General features: G+C 33.9%; 1 protein-coding gene across 2 annotated transcripts in view; it reads left to right on the top strand.

Moving 5' to 3' along the window:
* The first annotated feature begins 789 nt into the window (after nucleotides 1-789).
* Nucleotides 790-6,923, top strand: part of LOC106466478 (alpha-(1,3)-fucosyltransferase C-like) — a 20,565-nt gene continuing 14,431 nt past the window's right edge. For both annotated transcript variants that reach the window (XR_002612216.1, XM_013926770.2), the window contains exon 1: nucleotides 790-946. The gene's annotated coding sequence lies outside the window, so the exon portion shown is untranslated. The remainder of the gene's footprint in view (nucleotides 947-6,923) is intronic.

The raw sequence follows: 6,923 nt of genomic DNA, 5'->3' as shown, positions 1-6,923 counted from the left end.
CGCCTCATACCTATCCAATAAAATCTTTGTCGTAGATGACTCAATGTCTTCCTAATCCCGAGATGTCATCCTAGAACATTCGCCAAAGTACAGGATAATTCTAGAAAGTAGAGAGCGTGAGAATCACATGATCTCGATGACGCAACATAGTGTTTGTTATAGAGCGACTGTTGAAATTAAGTGTATCGTAAAGTTGTATTCGGAAAAAATAAACCAGTTTTATTTAAGAAAGGACTTGTGTCGCTAAAGTTTCGTCCGAACGAATTTACGGAAAATTAACTAACGACTGGAGACGTAACAATATTTTATTTCGATATGTACTTTTGAATATTAATTGAATACATGTCCGCTACAAATGGAAATGCCCCAGCGAAAAGTGTATCTCCCTGTCACTTCGAGTAACATCTACCTCGCACACGTCACAAGCCAAATGGCAAATCATAGTACAGTTGATATTGTTGGTAACTAATAGCAACCTATAAAAAAAAACTGATTGGTTCTCGTGAAATCGGATGACTTTTCATCTAATTCATATCCTTACCTCACTTGTTTAGAGATGTGTGTGTATGAAATAATTAATTCCAAAATTTTAATAACCCCATTTTTTAGAAAGTTCGAGGCACGAGACAAGGTGAAGCTTTTAAGGTTGTCAGGGAGAAAACAAAAACGGTTACCGTGGTTACGTGGTCGACAAGTTTTGCTTTTAACGCCACTCATATAACGAAACATAAGCCCTCTCTTCTCATAATGAAATGTCGTCACAGGCCAACGGTGAACAGATTAGTATAAACGCACTAAAAATATATGAGCAAAGAGTAAAATTTTAATAATTTTTTACTCTCTGTCTGTAATCTTTCACAACCTTTTACCAAAGCCACCCACAACTGTAGAAACTGGAAGAGACTTACTACAACATTACATCTGGAGCCAGACTGAAAGAAAAGCCGTAAGTATACTTGTATATTTTATTAGTGTAACATTAACAGTGCCGAACTAATTTAAAGATAATACATGTGTTACATTTACCACCAGTATAATGTACAGTTGTTGCCCAGAATCCCTGCGTTAACATTTAATAAATACTCAAATACTTTTAGTAAAGTTAAGAAATGAATAAGATCCAAGAAATTTACCTATTTTAATAAAATAATTTTTATAATAGTTTTATATAGATAGACGTCATGTCCAGATTGTTTAGGGGTAGCAGCTTCATATTAAAACTAAGCGTCCAATTGGTTTGTAATGTAAAATTTTACAACAAAAAAAAACAGCAAAATGATGGTAAGTTATAGAATCAGGTACTTGTTCTGACGTTGATAAGTCTGCAAATTATTTAACCTGAAACAACTATTTTGTAGCATCAGGCCCGTGTGCTTAATATTTGATAGGGGAGGGGGGAGTGATTTTATTTGTAAGATCAAACTCCAACACATAACGTGCGAGGTACAATCAGCTTGAAGAGCATGCTAGTGACACAGGTGTCTGAGGGTATGCCCCCTGCAAAAATTGTAAAAAAAAATAGGTGTTATAAGGTTAAGTCTGGAATCACTTTTGCGTGAAATATACAGTTGCATGACTGTTCACATAAAATCCACAAACATCCATTGAAAAGTCAACAAACATTTGTATATACACTTGACTTGTTTTACTATATTCTTTTAAAACAAGTGGACCGTGTTGCTGTTTGTTTATTGTTGGAATTTATCGCCAACAAGGCACAGACTCCTACTGTAAAAAATCAAAACTACAAAACCTTACAGTAGCAATAGGCTTCGAGATTCCAATTACAAAGTGTCAACAGAAGCCATTGCATGCGACTATTTCAAGCCAAAAATGCTAATACTTCATCAGAAGAATGTAGACTAATTAGAAAACATTAATTACCATAAGCAGCTGCGCTATAACTATATATGCATAATTATTTTACACCACAAAAATAGGGAGGTTCGGCTTAAGCGTAAGCATTATTTTAAGAGAATATTATACTCGTGACAGTTAAATAGATAAAAATGCGAAGCAGAAGGAAACACACATGACAACTTTACCACAACAATACATCGTGAAAATAAATTGTAGTATGTGTTTTCAATGTTGATTGCACTTATTTCTTTAGTTACAATTGTATATGTTATCAATTATACGTCATAATTTATCAAAACATTTCTATTTCATTCTTCCCTAGTACAAACTTTTATAACACTCTGCAAATAGAGTATGTCTTCATAATTATAGCCAATAATTTGATCTTTAAACTCGTGTGGGCCAGGTGTAGCCGAAGAGGTTGGTATGTTGATAACTAAAATAATAGTTTAATAACATTTTGGACCTTGTTATTGATTGTAGATTTACAGCATACAAATACTTATTTGTTCAAAACAAAACACTTGAGAACATACTGTTCTACTAATGCAGGTAATCGGAACAGATTTTGTACAAAAAAATCGTTGATCTATCTATTTCTTTTAGATATCATCCAAAACCAAAATGTCGCTGTTGTTTGGTTCATATAGTCACTTTCTTTTAGATATTAACTTGAAATTCACAAAAAAATGTATTGTTTTTGTAAAGAAATGGATTTATTGTGAGAAATTTTATATTATCTGGTGAAAATGATTTAAAAAGCCCAGGCCACTTAAACTATAACAAGTTCGTTTATTTCCTTCTTTAATGTTTCTACTCGTACATTGTCGTAACTTGTTGTAGGCCTAAGCTAACAAAACTTGTTGTAGGCCTAAGTTAACAAATGACGTTAACTAACGTAAAACAGATCAACTTTCTTGTACAATTTAACTCACTACGCGCGAGAACAGACACAGATTCAAATATTTCACGAACTGACTAATTCAACTTTCTCACTGATTTAATTATATATTGTTCTATCTCTTTGGTGTTTCACTGCAACTTCACTATCTCTTAACCATTCTTAAACTTTCTAGCTAATTAACCTATCGATGCTTCGCAAAACGTCATGTATATAATCTACACTTGTAAATATTTCTAGGATTTGCTTGGTTTTAACGTCATGAGACCTCTAGCTAACAAACAAATTACAACATTAAAAAGATTGCTCACAACAGTAAGTACATACATAGATAAATTAGAAAAAAATCGTGCGCTTTCGAATTGTTGACTATTCTTCTTTAGAACAACTTTTCAGGCGACAAAGAAAATCATTGCATATAAAAGACAGACAAATAAAACTAGGGTTCAAGTTACAAAATGGAAGACGTGAAACGTGACGTACTAAAACAAATTTCTCTCAAAATAACACTCACATTACAGTAGGAGTGAAAAAGAAAAGAGCAGGTGTATCCATTCAAATCAACAACATTCCAAATCTTAAACTAAAAACTACAATTCACGGTTTCCAGCCCGTTGTAGGAAAGTAGTTTTGCTTATTGAAACAAAACTATAAAAGTAAAACGGGCTACTATAATTGCACCACTGAGGATAGTAAGTAAATCTTATTTCCTGAAGTTGGTGTTCTGGTGTCTATTTGGGGTCACATATCTATTTATACCAAATGATTCATTAATCCATTAATAGACAAACAATTCAGAGATGGAATGGTGTAAAAAAAGAAAAACAATAGTTGTTAGTGATATGGATTGAGGTGTTGTGGGCCTATCCTATGACAATATCATTGAGGTCATTCAAGGTCATGTCATCCGAAACGTTAGTTGATATGGGTTATACACCAAACTGTCAATTCCAAAGGTGTGGACAACAACAAAAGGAACATTGTAAAGCTAAGATTACCAAAGTCTTCGCTCGTCTTAAAAGTATTACAAACGCTCAGTAGCTGTTTTTGCAGTGCTGTTCAAATGTGGCACGCGTCAATATGGCAGCTTCATTGCTAGTATTATTTGTTGCACTTGGTCTACCCTCGTGACATAAACGTGTAAGTAAGCCTGCAGTAAGCAGCTGTTGGCACATATTGTTTGATGTGAATGGTTACCTGGCATGCAGGGACTTTCCAAAAATAGTCTTAATTATGGGGGAGAAGCTACGGCACAATCCCTATGTTTTCTTGTTTCTAGATGTTTCATATTTATGTAAAAAAAAAGTCAGAAAGTGGTTTGAGTGAATGTATAAATAAGTTTTATGTTGTTGAAAATTGTAACCAAAACGAATATCTGAGCAAAATGTATTAAATATACGAAAATAATACGTTGGAATAAAGGGGTCAGCAGTGTAAAGATTTAATGTAAAGTATGGATAAGTTAAACACTGAAAAATTGGAGTAAACTTTCCCCTTTTTATATTGGTGTTGCTGCTTGTTTTGGTTGCAATAAAAAAGGGTGAGCGATTCATTCCCCAGTTGTTGTTTTTTTCTTGTTTAATTTAACCACTTTTATATTACTTTAATTTAATTTAATTTTATATTTGATTTAATTTAATTTTATATTTGATTTAATTTAATTTTATATTTAATTTAATTTAATTTTATATTTAATTAAATTAAATTTTATATTACATTACTTTTTATATTAATGGGTTTGCTCTTTCATATAACTTCTTTTTATATTAAAATTTTATAAGGCAAAACCTTTATTCTATTTTGGCTGTTTTTATGCATGTGACACATTTTAATCAGATATCATATTCCGTCCTTTACCTCATTATATACACATACATACATATATATATATAAGTGAGTGTATGTTCAAGGTACATATAAAACTTAACACTGTCTTTACACAGTATAATCTGTATAATTTCTCGTCAGTTATTAATAGGGCCAAACATACTCTAGTGGTTAACGTGGCCGGCCCGTGAATCCTGGAATAATGGTTCGCGTCTCGTTGCCGGAAAAACGGATTCCGCACTTTGGAGTCGTGATAAAACAGTGACGGTTTAACCCCACCATTCGGTCACACAACTATAGCCCAAAAGTTAGATAGCAGCCTTTCCTCTATCAGCTCCAAATTAGTGAAGGTTATGCGCACATATCTCTTGGGTAATTTTGTTACGAATATTTGAAAATCAAACGGTTCGTAATATCGCTTTATATAATCATCTTTGGAATCCATGTTAGTTGCAATGTAGATGCAGTGATACATTAGGGCTGTTTTTTGGTGGGTTTATTAAAAACCTTATGAAAAGCTATTCGTTGGGCCCTTGTCACAGTTGGATGGCTCCATATTACTGGAAAAATGACAGAGGTCGATATGTGTGCTTCCCACCGACTCAATACCTATTAGAAGTTAACGAGACCGTGCTTCCTGTGCTTTTGAAATGTGTAGTATTATTTAAGAATTCTACTTATATTGTATGAAATGGGGACTGTTATCAATGTAACATATGTACGTGTAACACCAGTATAACTGGAATTTAAAACCAGAGAAAAATCAAAAGGTGATATTAAAAATATATATAACGTATGTTAGATAGAGGAAAGCGGATGCAGATGTAAAGTGACAGTAAAGTAATAAGAGACAATATAGATTGTGTTGGATGTTGTTTGATATACACGATTGTTAATGCGAGTGTTATGATTCGGGTGGTTAAGTGTAAAGTGGTTTTTTAAGAAAGATACTTTGTCGCAGGTTTGTTTACGTAACTGTGTAGGAATCATACGTTGTGTAGATCAATTGCTGTGAATTGGCGCTTGTTGTATTATTGCGTCACGTTACTAGAAACTTCTAAGTTTTTACTCAGTTGAATATTATTGCATCAAAATATCGCGCGGTGTATGGAACGTTCTAGGCTTTTATCGGTCTATAAATACGCATACGAAATGTAGTTCGAGATATAAAGTTAGACAAAGAGATAGAAAGATAGATCTAAACTGCGTGGCTGTGAGTTTAGCCATAAAGAGTAATAGTGGCGACTTTTAAAGTGAAAATATCACAGATTATATTGTAAAAACAGAACAGAGAAGAGTAATCCGTCATATCAGTTGTGTTCTAAAGAAACTTAACCAGCCTATGTAGATTTTGACGAAAAGAGACGATTGTTTGAAGCTCTTGTATACAACTGTGGTAATTAACTGTGTAACGAACATCTGTATATACGTTTGACTTGTTTTAATATACTATTTAAAACAAGTGGATTATGTGTTGTTTGTTTATTGTTGAAATTTATCGCCAGCGAGTCACAGACACCTATTGTGAAGAATTTGGCCCACATATACATAAAACCTGACAGATGTGAACAATAATGTGAAACAAAAAAAAAATGCATCGGAGAAAACATTATAATTACAGAAACTTGTATTTAAAATGTATTCCAGGGATAAAAGAATTCCCCAAAAGGACAACGGTAACTTTGAGCATAATTACCTAAAAAAGCCGAGCACGGTCCAGTGATTCATGAGCCGGACTGTGGAGCTGAGTTTTGTTGTTTGTATTCCCCACCCCCCAAATAAATAAATAAATAAATCGCGCTTCACATTTTGGGGCATGGTGCGGGGTGCGTTAGAAGAGTGACAGACTTCACTGTTCGGTATGAAAAAAGTTACCGAAGAGTTGACTGTGGGTGGTGTTCACTAGCTGCCTTTCCTCTAGTTTATCACATCAAAATTAGATGTGGCTAGTGCTGATAACCCTCGAATACAGCTTTGCGCGAAGTCCAACAAATAGTTAAATATCTTGCTCAATATTACCACACGCAAAACCAGCAAGTGTCATATAAGATGTCAGGAACCCGTCCCATCAAACATGCTCGCCCTTTCAGCAGTGGGGGCGTTATAATGTTACGGTCAATCCCACTATTCATTGGTAAAAGAGTAGGCCAAGAGTTGGCGGTGGGTGGTGATGACTAGCTGCCTTCCCTCTAGTCTTACACTGCTAAATTAGGGACGGCTAGCTTTGCGCAGAATTCAAAAACAAACAATTAGATAACGTTTTTTTTTTTTTGTTTGTATTGTTATAACTAGTTAATTTATTAAATTTGTTACTTTTAGTTACGTTTACCTTACA

This window comes from Limulus polyphemus, unplaced genomic scaffold, assembly GCF_000517525.1.
Source record: "Limulus polyphemus unplaced genomic scaffold, Limulus_polyphemus-2.1.2 Scaffold2271, whole genome shotgun sequence".
NCBI lineage: Eukaryota > Metazoa > Arthropoda > Merostomata > Xiphosura > Limulidae > Limulus > Limulus polyphemus.
Note: the sequence above shows the minus strand (reverse complement) of the source record. Positions and strands in the feature narration are given on the sequence as shown.